This window comes from Melanotaenia boesemani, chromosome 3 (genome assembly GCF_017639745.1).
Source record: "Melanotaenia boesemani isolate fMelBoe1 chromosome 3, fMelBoe1.pri, whole genome shotgun sequence".
NCBI lineage: Eukaryota > Metazoa > Chordata > Actinopteri > Atheriniformes > Melanotaeniidae > Melanotaenia > Melanotaenia boesemani.
In genome coordinates, this window is record NC_055684.1 from 12,463,824 (window position 1) to 12,480,248 (window position 16,425).

At 39.6% G+C, this 16,425-nt stretch overlaps 1 protein-coding gene across 2 annotated transcripts in view; it reads left to right on the top strand.

Annotated features, from left to right (window-relative positions):
• The first annotated feature begins 6,307 nt into the window (after positions 1-6,307).
• chd6 (chromodomain helicase DNA binding protein 6) overlaps positions 6,308-16,425 on the top strand; it is a 115,616-nt gene continuing 105,498 nt past the window's right edge. The window contains exons 1-2 of one of the 2 annotated variants that reach the window (XM_041979688.1): positions 6,308-6,898; positions 6,937-7,342. The gene's annotated coding sequence lies outside the window, so the exon portion shown is untranslated. Of the gene's footprint in view, positions 6,899-6,936; positions 7,343-8,009; positions 8,142-16,425 lie in introns of those variants that run through there. The other variant, XM_041979687.1, reaches the window with a different exon arrangement.

A 16,425-nucleotide genomic window follows, 5' to 3' on the forward strand; every position in this document is an offset into this window, starting at 1 on the left:
CAGTACATATCACACATTGAAAACTAGTCTGCTGCTTTTGACCCTTCACCGGTTTCAGCCATGTTTCAGTGCCCTGGGAGCAGTGGAGGGGGGTATTATACAGTATAATATAGTAACCGTTTAGCCGGGTAATTGTGTAATTTGGGTAATTGTTTAATGAATGTATCTTATGTGTTTAAGGCAATCATTTGGCCAAAAATTGTATTGTTTTTAAACAAAGGTTGTTGTTTTACGTATTGTATATGGTGGAACGATGAGCTATTTCCCCAATTTTTTCTTTCCTTGTGGGTTTATTGTGGTGTTTGATGCTGCAATTTGTGTGTATGGATAGGTGAATGAAGGTCAGGTCAAACTGCAAAACAAATTTAGCAACAGGTATAAATAAAGAAAACCGGAACCTGAATGGCATTGATTTAAGCAGGCAGAGGACAACAAATGTGCTTGTGTAACTTGTACAGTGATGTCCAGTAAAGGGGAAATTTAATTAATCTTTATTAAGAAAGGGGTATTCAACTGTCTTTGGGTTTGGTAGATTTCTTTTTTGGAAACAACTTCTTCAACTTCTCATAAATACCCTTTCACCTGGCACATTAAAGGCTCGCTGCAAGATCTCAAAAACTTTCTAAACCAATCTTGTCATTATCAACTCAGAGGATAAGAATTTGATGTTTGCCAATATGTAGAATTCTGCCATTGTATGATTTTTATTTAATTACATTGAAGTGGGATTTAGTGTAAACCCTAGTTAATAATAACAAAGTAAGGCCTGGGCAGGTTGTGAATCTGTCTTCCTGGGTGGATTCTGGTGTTCACCAGTCTCATAACTGGACCAGTGTGCGCACCCAGTCTTCACTAGATTGCTTGATTCCACAGTGTTGTAATCAGGCTACTTAGCAACTAAGTGATGTTTTCTCTTGTGCGAACTGACTTTCTCCTGTGGCTCTTGGTATCTCCTGTTGGTCTAAAGTGGTTTAGTCACCTGTGCTTCCTGCTGCTGTCCTTCACGCAAACCAGCTCTGGTGAAAGACTTCTTGTGGATTACTTAACCCAGTTACTTACCTACCTACCCCCCAACACCTTTCAAGGACAACCAGTGCCTCCCCTCAATATTTCCCAGAAGTTCTGCTATTCTGGATACACCTCTGGATTACCTTCTCTCATCCCTGGAAATTGTGTATCTATCCTCTCCTCCAGTGACTAGATAGATCCCCAGATTTCCAGATTACCAAACTTGTTTCTCAAATAGCCTATTACACTTTTTACTCTCTCAGCTAGTGTTTTTATCAGAGTCTGTGCGTGCATTTTAGCCATGACTTGTTATAACTATATTGAAAATGCTAGGAATACAATAACTAGTTCATACCAGACATTCTCATTCCTGTCTCATACATCATGTCTCATACCAGAAATATGATGTCACAAAGACCAAGGAGCTGGTGGTGGATTTACACATGTGTAGCCACCAGAGGTGGGGACTCGAGTCTGGGACTCGGACCCGAGCCGCTCTTAAGTCGCATTTCCACTGACTTGAGACGCAACTTGGAGGATTTTGAGACTTTTTCATGGTCTTCTCTCTGTCTGATCTCCTGTCTGTCTGCTGTCATTTCCTCAGACGTAACACTAGATGTGTTTACATGGAGTATTTTTAATCCGATTGAATGTCCAGGTAGAAAAAAATGCGTCATGTAAACATGTCAGCTGATTCATTCGGCCTTGATTGGAAAGAATTTTAGATTCGATGGAAAGGTATGGTTTAAACCTTTTTATGCTTGAACCACATGGGGGTTCCGTGATGTAATGAGTTTCCAAGAAGACTTAAACAATGGCGGTAGCAAATCAAAAAAGGACTGGAGGAGACATTTTTGTTACAAAATTGAACAAGTTAATTCTGATTGTGCATGTAAGCATTCGAAAGGTTCAAAATATGCTGGTGACGCATCCTTCACGTCCTCTTCTCTCCCAGAATTCATTGCACACAAGATGGAGGCGAATGAGCAGCAATGCTCAGAAGAGTACTTTTTTTTTTTTAACTACACTTTAGAAGAAACGTGACAAAACCAAGTATACATTAAAAACATGTTTGTTAAATGGAGGCATTTAAAATTATGTAATATTTCATATTTGTGGATTTTTAAGGGGTTAATGAAGAGTCTACCAGCTGGAAAACAACAGAGCTTCCAACAGTTAGTTGTTTTTTTTTACTCATTCTTGTTGGCTAGGTAGGCTGACCCATTTCACAAACATTTTACATGTGGATGTCGAAGCGTGTAGACTACAGAGGACACTATCTTGCAGTTTGTAAAGAATTTCCTCTGTTATCTTGTTTCTCTGTTCTCAGGAACTGTTTGCCTCAGTCTGATCTTTTGGATTTTTTCCTTGTGCACCTTCAGTTCAGGACCTAACAGTTCAGAGCATCTGTGCTTTGGAGATAGTAAATGCACACCTGGCTTCAGCCACTCTGCCATGTGATGGTTACCAGCAATCTTGGGCTCCTTCACCACTCACCTGTTGGCTTTTTCTCTGCAGTCCGCCTCATACCACCCCCCAGCTGAAACGTCACCTCATCACCTGTCAAAGCCACCTCATCCTTGTTTAATGGTCCTGCCATCTTCAACTATCCTCAACAGATCAGTTATTTATGTAAACAAACAATTTACTGTGTACATAATAATAATAATAATAATAATAATAATAAAGTGACTGGTTACTGAATATTACTAGCACAAATATGCATCTTTTTTATATACACATTAATTATTAAAAATTTAACTTCTTCTTATATATTTTACCAACAACAACAAAAAAGGATCTCTACCTAAACTAACTAAAAGGAGATCACATCAATGTGGGCCATTTCAAGCAGTGACAGGACACTAGTGGTTTTCTTCTGACCAGGACAAAATGGTTGAAAGCATGAAATAGTTAGGAAAATATAGTTAGCCAGCTATCTTTAAACATACCTCACTAGTTTAGATAAAGATACGGTAAACACCAGCTACTGTTCTGACCTTACTAACTAAACAGCAACAGAAAACAAAACTAACCAGTGAGTTAAAATGAAACTCTCAAAATAAAACTCATTACTGTAAGCAGACATTCCTAAACAGGAACTGAGTGCAAGGTTTCTGGATGAAATGACTATTACAGGTATTTTAAAAAATCCATATGCGTGTAATGCACGACAATACGGAGAAACAGCACACACAGCCAGTTAGGTTGAAGTACTCGCTGAAAGTGGAAGCTCATGAGAAAAAAAAAATAGCATGAAGAACATGATGACAGCTTCACACAGCTAATGTAAAAAAAAGGAGGATGGAAGGATTGATGAGGGGGAGAGGAGAATAGATGAATGGATAATTAAATGAAGAAGGGAAGATGGAAGGATAGATAAGATTCTTTCATTTCATATATTCAGTATTTTCACATAAATCTTTGGTTTATAATGAAATTCAGGGCAAACCTGTAAATTATAAAAAAAAAAAAAGATTTACTTAGCTGAATTTTGTTTCAATTTCATCCAAAAATAAAATGAACCTCCTTTACAACCCAGGGAATAAATGCTTAGTTGACTAATAATGTCACTGAAACATCTATTTAAACACGTTAAAGCCTCTAAGAGCAGGTTTTTTATTAAAAAAAAAAACACATTATTGTACTACGTAAGTAATGTAACATGGTTTAGAGAGTAAAGAATATTAAATCTATAGAAAATAAAATGTATATTTAAAAAAATGTCAAGTGGAACAGGACTGGAAAGATGGATGAGGTTTCTATTCTTAGATTGTCAGTGCAGATTCAAATGATCCTGATCAAGACTCCCTATGAGGATCTGGAGTGAGAGTCAGTGTGTCACTGCGACAGCATCTCTGAACAAAAGCTGGCATGGTCAGTATCTTGAACATGAACACTTTGTAGACTTAACTTTGGGGATCAAACTAGTAAAAGGCAATCACTATAACTCTTGAGTTACAGTCACCACAAAGATGTACACCTATAAAAGATAATTACCATCATACTGTATGGGGGGGGAGTGGGGCCACATCAAAACCACTTCTAAACTGCTGTACTGACTTCCATTTGATGAAATTGACCTCTTATTTCATTGTATCTAAAAAAATCTCATAGTTCCATATTTTCGTAGCAGAGCCCTTTGTGCTCCGATGGCAGGTTTACTGCTGGTTCCTAGATGTTGTCCAAGTAGAATGGGAGGCAGAACTTTCAGTTATCAAGTCCCTTTCTGTGAAACCAGCTCCCAGTTCAGGTTTGGGAAACAGACACTTTCTCTACCTTTAAAATTAGGCTTCAAGCTTTCCCTTTTGGTAAAGTTAAGGCTGGCCTGGTGACCCTTAGCCACCTCTTTAGTTGCAATGCTATATGGTTAGACTGGTGGGAAGTTACATAAGGCACTGACCACTTCCCTCCATTTTTCTCCTGTTTTTCCCCATGTATAAATAAGCCAGTATTGTTTACACTAATTTGTGTTTCTGTTTTTCTTTCTCAGCAGGTATCCAGTGCTAAGAGTGCTTGTTGACCCCTGTTTCCTGTCCTCTCCACCTCCAACCAGTCAAGGCTGATGGCCAGATTACCTGGTTCTGCTGGAGGTTTTCCTTCCTGTTAAGAAGGAGTTTTTCCTCTCCAGTGTCACCTCGTGCAGCTCAGGATGGAGGAAGGTTCGAAGCAATCTGTTGGTTTCCTTAGTTAGGTAATAATTTTTTAACAAAGTTATTATAGTTGGACTAATGTGGATCATATAAAGGATGTGTTCAAATTGGATTGTAACTGAACAACAATGAATTCAAATGAATGGAACTGTGCTTGTAAAAGTGCCTTGAGTTGAATTTGTTGTGAATGGGTACTATAAAAAAAATTAAATGATCTAAGATTAATTCATATTAATTAAAGTTATGCTAATACTAAAATTATGTGAAGGATAGTGTCAGATTGCCTCTGCTTTTAAAGATTTATGTAAAATGAGAAGAAAACTAACAAGGTCATTTAATTTCTGCTGAAACCGAGTGTCATTGCATTATGTGGGTATAAATGTGTGGCTTTGGGTTAATTACTTTTTATCTGTTCTTTAATGACAAAAAAATAAAAAAAATCTTGGCTTTACCTTTAACAGTAACAACATTCATCAGATATTTTCTGAATAGCTGCTTATCAGACCTGCTCAATAATGAAAAGGAGCTTCTACAGCTCTGTTTAAATAAACCCACAACTGGGTCGGGGTTCGGCTTATGGCTCAGCCATTCGGAAAAATATATGTATATTTTTTCCCTCTTATTCGGTTGCTGATTGTCATGTTTCATATTGTACATTTTCTGAGCTTCAGATCACGGATATCGTCCCCACATTCTGTCATTGATCATGGATCCAAGCACGTCTCTGTGCTGGTGTATGTGTGGTGCAGGTTTCAGCTGGCACAGCTGTTCCTCATTTACTCATCAACCTCGCAGTAAATCAGCCCTGGTCTGATCATCGCTCCTCATCAGATTGTTGTCTCCACCAAAGTGGTAACATGAGGCCGAGATTCAATCGTCTTATTCCAGTCCTGTATGTTTCAGACTTATAATCAGTGGTTTTCCCTTGGTTCATATTTCCTACGTGGTTCCCTGCTATCACAGGAAAACTCAGACATCAGCCTTCAAAAATATCAGCCTGATGTTTTCACACTTTCCTGAATGAATCCACCTGAAAACACATCTTGCCTTCAAAGATAATAAATCATTTTTAACCTTTACAGTCCCTGTCTGCTTTTAGGTCCATACAGTGAGACACTCCTGAAACAAATCAAATCATTGTTGATTCGATTACTACACAGCATCATGGAACTAAGATGGCAGAGCAAACCTAACCATGATGCTCCCTCTGCTGTGCCTTTCAGATGAAATCAGGGTCCAGTGATGGTGTGTAGTATCCTCTTTTCTCTAGTTTTTTCTTTTCCATCTTCCTGCAAATAATAACTCAGTGCACTCAATAAAAACTTGGTGGTTAGTTTAGTAGGACTGTGTTTGAATATAATAGTGAATTGTTTTAAGGATCAGACCCCTTTCTAGAAGGAATCAGCAAGTATTTCTTTCACGTCTAGCAGATCCTCACTTTAAAATGCCCATTTCACAATTACCATGTTGTATTTTCATACAGCCTCTTTAAAAATATCTGTATTTACATGAAAATAAAAAAGTGCATTCATGTTGTGTGTATAACATCATGCATTGGATGAAATACATAAAGTTTCCAAAGCAGTTTTAATGAAGCAGAATTATTTAGAAGAATGCTAATTTCCATCTGTAGTCCCAGGTATAAAAGAAACACGCAATGATAAAACCAAAATCATAAACATAAAACAACACAAACCATAAACAATGCAGTAGAAATAACAGTTCCAATAAAACAGTTATAATAAAGTATTTACCATAAAGATAGAGTTGACGAGGTTAAACCTGCCTTTAAGTGACACCACATAAATTTCCGACCTTAAAGTCTATGATTCTGACTCATTTTGATGCAACACTGACTTTTATTATCCACTCCTTAAGCTGTTGGTGTCCTGCGTCCCAGGGATGAGAAACCACACGTCATAACTTTAATTCCAGTTAGATTTTCCTATAATGTACTTTAGATTTATTGGTGCTCATCACTTAGAACGGTATTTCTTGGCCAATGATGTAATTTAAAAGCAAGTTTCAAAAAGAAATGGTGACATTTGAATCATAAATGTCCAAGTGAATGCCTCCGGGTTAACTTGACCACAACAGCCTTGAAAGTTTGTCATTGTTTTAAGTTTCCCAACTACTACAGAGAAGGCTGATGCTTTATGCATGTCTTTTTTTGAAGAGGAGTGTGATTTAAAAAAGCACTAAATTAGATTTAAAGTATCAGAAGACAGTGACAGGTGGTTGAAGCTAAGTGCCAACACACTTTAGTTGAAATTAGGAAAAAAAGCAGTAAGTCTTCCCACAAGTACACACTTGTAGCCCACATGGCATGGTGCATTCACACCAGAAGAACACCAAAGCCCACAAACAGCAGTTAAAGTCCAGCAAACAAGCTGAACATCCGGGAACCCGAACCTGATCTGCAAAAGACGTGGAATGCCTTATTTCTTTTCTTCCGCCCTTCAAACCCGGTAATGATGGAGGGGTAAAAGCGACATGATTGGTGGATGCAGGCAGCAGAGGAGAAATGTAAAGCCTTGGTTTTGTTGCATTGGAGGGGGGGTTGAAAGCTGAACGCTCCCCTCTTGTTTTTTTCCTCCCTTCAATGACAGCAGCCGGAGCCAGCCGGTCGGTGCGGTGGGAAGCTTCCTCCGGTGCGAGAAGGATCTCCCTGCAAGTGTGCGGTAAGGACGGCAACACACAGCGGGCAGTGTGAGGAAAGCTCACATCAATGCGAATCACCAGGAAGGCTGAAAAACACACACAATACACAATGGTCTTGCCTGGGGCTGCCGCGATAGCTCTCAGACAAACCCAGTAGAGCCTCGCTCGTTCTGCTTGCTTGACAGCTGCAGGGCCAATGGAAATATGCATGGAGCCAGCTGCGCAAGGCTGCAGCCAATGGAAAAATGTGAAATGCTGAGCTGCTACTGGACCTAAATGGTAAGGTTAGGCTGGCTGTAGCAGTCACACTGCCGCCGCCGCTGCAAAACTTCCACCAAATAAAAAGCTGCTTGTGTTTTGGCTGCTGCAGAGGCCATTTTAGGTAAGAAACGTCCTTTAACTTTTGGATGCGGCTGGTTTGTGAACGCGGATGCGCGTGCATGCGCGTGTGATGTCTAGACTGGACTGGGGTGACAAACAGTGCGGGATTCCGGCATCCTGACTGAATGAACTCCGGTGCTGGTAGCTTTATGTGGATTAAATAGATATTGCGCGGAGTTCCACTCCTCTTTTCTCCCTCCCCCTCCTCCCTCCTTCTCCTCCTCCTCCGCTCATCCCCCCTCCCCTCCCTCCACCTCCCCATCTCTCTCTCTCTCTCTCTCTCCTCTCTCCCCTCCCTCCCTGCCTGCTAATTTTTTATGCATTTTTCTAAACTGTCATGGCGATTTTGTGTCCTTGGAAATAAAAAGCGCCAGGGTTTTTCGGGCTTACCGGGGTGATGTCTTGCCGGTGAGAGCGTGTGACCAGAGTCCGGAGCAGGTGAGCTGTCCGCCGGGGAGGGTTTTTCTGTGGAGAGATGTCCCCGAGAAGGAGTTTTAGAGGCTGTCCACACGTGTAAGGAGAGGGCTGTTATAATGTATTTACAACAGCGATGCAGTGACATTACAGAGCTAGCGGAGAAAGCTAGCGCTGCAGCTACGGCTGCTAACATGAAATAGGACACAGTGTCTCCTTTTTTCTCTCTTGGTGTGTGTTGTGTGTGTCTTTTGTGTCTTTTGTCCCGAGTTGCCTTTTTGCTCGCCGGGAACTTCGTTTTTCATCCCAGCGAGCTCCCCCAACTTGTGGCAATCCTGTGGCTTGAAACATGAAGCTAGCTGTGCGTTAGCCCCTGCGTCTGCTAGCATTCATTACAGCCAAAACCTCAAAGAGGTTTCATAAAAGCTAGGTTGTTAGCCTCTTAGCCTATTGACACATTGGTAGCTATAGGAGCCAGGTGTGTATCCTGGGATATAATGATTCAACACAAGTGCAGTGTATCATTTAGTGTTATCCATTTCTGCATGCCACTTTTACCTGGCCAGGTGTAACACCCAGGGCAATAAATAAGGGGTGCCAAAAGATAACCTATATGTTAGTATTTACACTATCTGGAATTTTTAATCAATATGAATATAAGAAACAAATGTGAGATCTTAAATTCAAAGAGGTTTTTCATCATTTTCATGCTTGCTACCATCAGGTCTGTTAGCTGTATGTTTTATGTTGTTAAATCCTTTGTATTTGGATTAAAAAATTGAATTTATAGATGGGTTACAGTGCTTTTGTTCAGTGACATGCCGAAAAGATGCTGGTTCTGGTTGTCAAGGTTACCCAGTTGGCTTCCTTAGTGTCCCACTGTTTGAACACGGGGCAGTATGGTTGCCCAGTTGCTGAACACAGCTTTTGCACATAATTTGTCCTGTTGTGTTAACATTTTCACATTGTAAAGGTGTGTCTTCCCTCCCACAGCTTACCTGGGATATAGGTGCATGTCTTCTGGCTTTGGAGGGGGAATGTGGACGTGCACTTTTGTCCATTCATTGAGACATCTGTACTGTTTGACATGTGCTGCTGTTGTGCTTTGACTTCTCTGTTCTTTATACAGCTGAGGCAGCAGTGCTTGTCTAAGTCTGTTATAGATTATTAAGTTTAACTTTATTACATAAATTAAAGAAAACTTGAGGATGATCTACTGGATTATCTCACACAGATGCAGGATTGCTGTTTTAAGAAAGAAACACTGACGCTATAGACTCATCTGAAAGCTGGTTAAGAGCTAGGGTTTGCATTTAACATTTTCACATTTTCTTTAAAGCACAACTTGACCCTGCATATGGTTATTGGTGATTTTTTTTAACGAGTTAGCTGAGTTGTGACTATTAGTTTATGTTTTTAAACAGCAACAATTCAAAGCCATTTTTGTGCATAACTGATATAATGTTGCTAGCTGATAAAACAAACAGCGATTGTCTTCAGAGAGACACCTGTTGCAGAAAAATACAAGCTCAAGTGTTTGAGTGTATGCTGCTGCAGAAAGCTCAAGGTTCAGTGCTGATTTGAACTCCTCATGCTTATGTGATGTTAAAAGTTTCAGGAAAGACTTGAAAAATGACGACAACAGAACTGGACTGTGGAAGGTATGTTTAATTGAAAACTGAAAGGATTTTTGAGCATATCCACAGACGACGAGTTACTCACGCAGGTGTTTGATCAGGTTTGATGAAATTTCTTCATAGTTGTTCTTCTGAATTAGTCCACACTGCACATGTCAAAAGTATTACGATCTTATGAAATGTTTCCATCATGTCAACTCACAACTGATTGGATCACTGTAACAAGCATCAATGTAAACATGTCAGCTGGAATCTCTGATCAGACTGATTTCAATCAGATAGAATAAATATTTGTTCTTTTATATGTAGTTAGTATCATACCTGCAGTAGATGGGAGGCAGAGCACTCTGTGTGGAGGATTTAGATGGATTCAAACCTAAAAGGTTGTGTAGCGATTTGAGTAAAATTTTGAAAATTTTAAGCCGTGTCCCTTTTACATTCAGCAGTTTTTCAGTGTTTCCCCTACCATTATACCGAGACCCATCTTAATTTATTTTTAAATGTTTTCCATGCAGCACACAGTCACAATAGAGAAAATTTCAGGTTCCCTTTCCTCTAGAGCAGGTTTATATTGTGTCCTTTTATTAAAAACTAAGCAGCCTGATGCTGTTTATCTGAGTTACAGATAGCATGTCATAAATGTTCTCTCTGTCCACAGTGTAGTTCTGGCCTGATACTAAATGCATAGATGTGTGTGCACACACAGGCGAGCATACAGGTGAACATACTGGAAAATACACTGGCCACCTGAAAAAAACAGACAAAAAAAAAAAAATGCATTTTATAAACTCTCCCATGAAGTGAAGGTGGAAACACTTGCGGTCCAGTGAGGAGCAGCTGGAGTATTTCACCTGCGCCGAACGCGCACAGCTAAACAAGTTGAATCTACCGTCATTGTAGAAATTTCTGAGTCGTATTACGGCTTAAAATGGATCCAGTCTTCTTTGTAGGTTTTATTAACATCAACATGTTATCTGAGACCTAAACTTTAATAATATTTAGAGTGACTCCACTGAACGAAACGGTTTCATCAGGACATCTAAAATAATGTAACTTTTTTAGATGTTTTTTTGTTTTTTATCACCACATTTCAGTCATTTATGGAGAATTGGTCCACGATGAGGTTTTGAAATTAGTTGCAGCCTCACAGCTGAAGTCCCATTGATGCTCCCTTACACATGTAAGGGTCACGGGTCAAATGTTGTCATATGTCACCGTCTTCGAACTTCGAACTTCCATGTGTCTTTTGAGTTGCTATTGTTCTTGAGTCAGTTCTTCCACTAGTGGGCAGTGCTGAGTTCAGAGTTAAGTACCGCGAGCCGATTCGAGTTTCAGATACTGTTTACAAAGTAATTTCCAACTGTCGAACACACCCTAAACACTCGCATACAGTTTTTGTTCAACAGCTCCCACAATTTCTGTAGTTGTTGTCATTGTCTACATTTTTCTTCTGCTCTTTTGTCCCCTTCCTGATTCTCTTTTTCTTCTCTGGTTTGTTTCTTCCTCTGATTGCATATCAACTGTTTGGCTCAGCACTGCCCCCTCTATTACCCATGGTATTGCTCCGTCTTCTGCGTCAAGCGATGGACAGCTAAGTTCTCTGAAAACGGACAAAATTACGTGTGTAACCGAAGTGAAGATGGACGAAACTGTCCATCTGTCTGCAAATCCGTCTTCTGCTTTGAGCATAAATGGGCCTTAAGTGCTACAGCATTCATGAATACATGATTCAGCAGAGCTGATTTTAAGGTTGATGATATTAACATCCTGTTTATTAAGCCTGTATATAAGTTACATGTATTAAACGGACCAATCATTATTTAGGAAACAGTGTCTCTATTTCAGCTCGGACGGCCATCAAGTGTTTGTGTCAGGTCGCTGTCATCACCCCCCCCCCCCAAGTTTATGAACCTGGGGCAAATACTGTATTTACTTGTGTTTGTCATTGTGTTTCTTTGCATCATTGATTGTACAGTGGGTGCCCAGTGAATCAGAATGCATCCTTCATCCTCCAAACTGAGTCCTCTGACCATCTTCTGCAGGTGGGACACTAACTTACTCTTAAAATAACTTCCCAAAGCTCCACGTCTGGAAACAAAAAGTCTCTTTCAGTTTAATGAAGTACTTGCAGCACAGAGTATGTAGGAACAATAGATGTGTTGTGAATTATGCAATCGAATGAAACCCTCCCCAATGCATACAGTACAAGTCAAAAGTTCAGACACACCTACTGAAGGTGTACTGAAACTTTTCAGTTTGCTTTTCATGATTTACCTCAACAGCAAACCTGTCTGGCTATGTAATGAAGAACTGTAAAAGTGTACTCAACATGACATTTAGTTAGTTGGTGTAACTAAGAATTACATGTTCAGCACTTGCAGTGACTTGGTTGACACATGGAGTTCAGTGCAATGACAAAGGGTTTCTGTCAAAGGATGCTATTCATTATTAACTTCTGACGTCAGTGAACACGTAGCTCTTCTTGATGTATCAGGATTTTCTAACGGATGATGAAAGCTTTTGATGCCGTCTCGTATCATCCTCTGAAAACTCTAAGTGTAAAACCAACCTGTAGTAAAGCTTTCTAGTTTGACTAAAGTCATTGTAATGATTAATTTTGTGGAGCATTATATCTAAACCATGTCACAAAAGTGTTAATAATTACTTTGAAGAAAAAGCTGTAGTAAATGACTAATAACTTTTAATTTTAAAACGAGCAAAAAAATAAAAGAAAAAGTAGCATCACCCATTCATGAACAAGTCAGTGTTCAAGATGTTTATATGAACATTTCAGCTTTTAGTACCTGGAATTAAAATAAAACAAGGTCGTTCTCTGAGGATAGTCGTAATTACTTGCATGCAGAGTGTCATTTGCACAGGTTCAGTTTGTTGTTTCCTTGTTTTTGATCATCTCGTGAAACACCGGGACAGTTCTTCTCAGGCTGTAATCTACCTGTCAGCTCCCTCTCACTCAGCCTGACCTTTAAAAGAGTTGGTTCATGGTTTTTTTTTTTTTTTAAAGGAAAATTGACCCTTTTTATGTTTAAAAAGTCCCAAAAGTTCCAACATGGATGAAAACAGCAATCAGCAATTTAGTTTTCTCTTGGTGTGGTGATTTGATCCTCTTCAGGAGATAATTAGTTTATTTTAGGTTTGCTGTTTCTGTCGGTGAAGGAAGAGGGCATGCCTGAGCTGACATGAGTGAAAGCTTCTCAGGTTATGGAGGTGGATGGCTGTCTTTTCTGTTAGGGTGAGAAGATAGTTGTGTGCAGATACCAGTGTTATTCATATGGTGATGTTGTGGATTCTGTTCAGCTGTAAATAAAACTCTGATAACCTGAGTTTTTTTTTTTGTTGCATTGTCTGCATTTACAGGATATCTGAACTTCAAAGAGGAGTTGGTTAAATGTTTTGGTACAGCATATTATTCTGGGATTGAGCCTTTTTAAGTTGTCATAAGAAGAGCAAATGAGAGAAATTTACAGACCACAATGCTTCTTATTGTTTGCATGATGAGATCTGGGCTGAACCCATCGGGCTGCCTCAATAAATGCAAATTTATAAAACTGGTATAGATAAGACCAATTGCAGGGATGCCAAGCAGCCAACACAACCACAAAGTCTGACGCTGTGGCTGAGGCAGAGATTGAAGGTGACCGGTCTCCTGGCTCCAGCTGCCCGCGAGGCCTGAACAATGTTGGGAAAAATATAATTGCAATTTTTCTGACAAATATTGCAACTTAGTCTTTTACATTCAAGCTTTTGTTCAGCATTCACGAAGAAATCTATTTTGTTTTACATGGGATGGAGGGTTACCACATGAGATGAACTGCTCCATATTCTAAGGCAAAGATGCAAAGTTGAGATAAGAACTGCTTCACTTACTAACTACAAGTTGTAACCTGTGTTCAAAACACTGAAGCCTGAAGGTTATATTCCCGCATGAACAGGTTCATACTTAATCTTCATATTAAAGATGCACAATATAACTTTCCAACCATAGAAATCTGCGATTCTGACTCATTTGATGGCATTTATTATGAACACTCCTAGAACTGTAGTTGCCAAGCTGCGTACTGAGGTTGAGGAACCGCACGTCACAACTTCTGTTTCCAGGATGCCACATGGCAGAGCAGCTATGTTTAGTTTTACGCACTGCGTCACTCGCTGTTTTGAACGTGCACCGTGTCTGACTCAGCAAAGAAACGTAAGAAGACATTATTGGAGGAATAGAGGAAGAGAAAGGAACAAAGCAACGTATGACTGAGTTTTGCTGTGTGGAGAGAGCTGAGAGTACAGGTAGGACGCAAGATGGATGCTGAATTAGCCGTCGATAAGAGGCACGTCTCTTGAGCAAATCTGCCCAAGTTTTGTCATGTATTTTTAAATACTAAGTAATTTAATGTTTTTTGTCTTATTTACACCACAGCGCGTCATTTCTCTCTTATTTAAAACAGCGGTGTTGCACCCTGATGCGTGCACGCATGTGCACACACTCCAACCAGCAGAATACATGTCAGACAATATGTGGCTTCAACCACCAGAACATCAGACAGAAAACAGCGTTTCCTAAACTCTCCCAAAAAGGTGAAGACAGAAACACTTGTGTTAAGCTGACAACTTCATGTTCTGCACGGAGACACCGCTGAACAAGATCATGTGGTAATTTCTGAGTCGTATTATGGCTCAAAATTGATCCAGTAATATTCCTTGTAGGTTTTATTAACGTTAACATGTTATCTGACATCTGAACTTCAAGAATATTTAAAGCGACTCCACTCAGTAAAAGCATCTTTAGCGGTATTAAAAGACATGGTTAGTTAATGTCACTTTCCACAAAAGTGAATCCCTGAAACATAATGGGGAACAAAGTTAAACATCCTCTGTATGTTACTGCTTGTGTTGCTTTGTTTTCACTCTGTTAGTTGCAGAAGAAGCATGTTAGAGTAACACAGTTAGAGGTATTCCCTCAAAACAAATGGATTAAGTCATCCTTTTCTTATTTCTTTGGTTATAGAAAAAAAATGACCAAGGTGTCATTGTGGATGATGGCTCACCAGCCTGTAAAGCTTGACATATAAAGTTGCAGAGGAAGGAAGAAATGCATCACCCAAGTTTAACCACCTGCAGGATAAACACCAGCTTTGTACTTCAAAGTAAAGCTTGTGTTCTTGCTTGATATCTCATGTGTGCTACTGCTTACTGTACTTATACTGTTGCAACAATGCAATTTCCCCACTGAGGGACTAATAAAGGTTTTCTTAGTGTTATTCCTAAATTAAATGTCAGCGTGTCATTTGCAGTGATGCACAGCTTGGATTATACTTACAGTCCAAGCAGTGAACCAGCATTTACTTCAAGTTACGCTATGCGGATGCAAAGAAGCTGAACAAATCTCCAATTTCTTTTGACAGATAGTTTTGCTGTGTAAACATGATTGAGTCAGCTTGATGACAATGACTTGTTTTTTCTTTGGTTTTGTTTGTTTTGTTTTTGTCAGTGTGCAGTTGTCTGTAGAAGAAACTATTTTCCCTGTTTTATTCATGTGTCAAACAGCAGCTATTCTGCTAAAGGACAACTGGAAGTCAAAGATAGCTAGATGTTTTTCCTGTGTTTCTAAATTCTCTACTCAAGTTCACAACAAATGTTCAAAAACATTTTCATGATGGAGTTTGCAGAAAGAATCCTTCTGAGTAGGCCTGTCGCGATAAGCAATAAGTCAGTAAATTACACGGTAAGAAAAAATGAGCGCGATAAGTTTGCCGGCTGCGATAATTTTTCCAGAGTTAATATGTAGAATTTATTTACTGTTTACAGCGCAGAGGAGGTTTTCTTCGAATGAGACTTTTTACTTTACTTTGTTGCTATATTATTTTGGCATCAAAAGGTAGAAATAAATTAAACTTAAAGACCTTTAAGGAGCTTTCATGTCATTTTACATATTTCTATGTAAAATGTTGTGAAATTAATTAAAGCATAAAAATCATGATAATGGAAATGATGTGATTATTTCTTTGACAATAGTTGTATGAAGAAAATTTACAATGAAGACATCCTTAGCTGGCACTGGAGTACGAGTATCTGCATTCGATGACTCCCACTATCCTTGAACCTTATCATGAATGCTGTGTGATGGTTTTATGTGCTTCCTCTTACCCAACTTTCCTTCTTCCTGCAACAGAACAGGGAGGATTCAAAGTTGAGGAGCTCATTGTGTTTTGTTTAAAGTTTTGAAAGCTAAAAGCCAGGCAGATAAAGCTGCTAAACTCGAAGAAAAAAAAACAACAAAATAGCATCAGGAGGTTTTCGCACACGAAGATTCTTCTCACCGTAACCTATTAATAACCTGTGTGTTACCACACTATTCACATCCATCCATCCATCCATCCATCCATTCATCCATCCATCCATCCATCCATCCATCCATCCATCTATCCATCTACCCATCTATCCATCCATCCATCCAGCCACCCGCCCACCCGTTCCTCCATCTATCCACCCTCCCATTCATCCGTCCATCCATCCATCCATCCAGCCACCCGTTCATCCATTCATCCATCCATCCATCCATCCATCTATCCATCTACCCATCCATCCATCCATCCATCCATCCATCCATCCAGCCACCCGCCCACCCGTTCCTCCATCTATCCACCCTCCCATTCATCCGT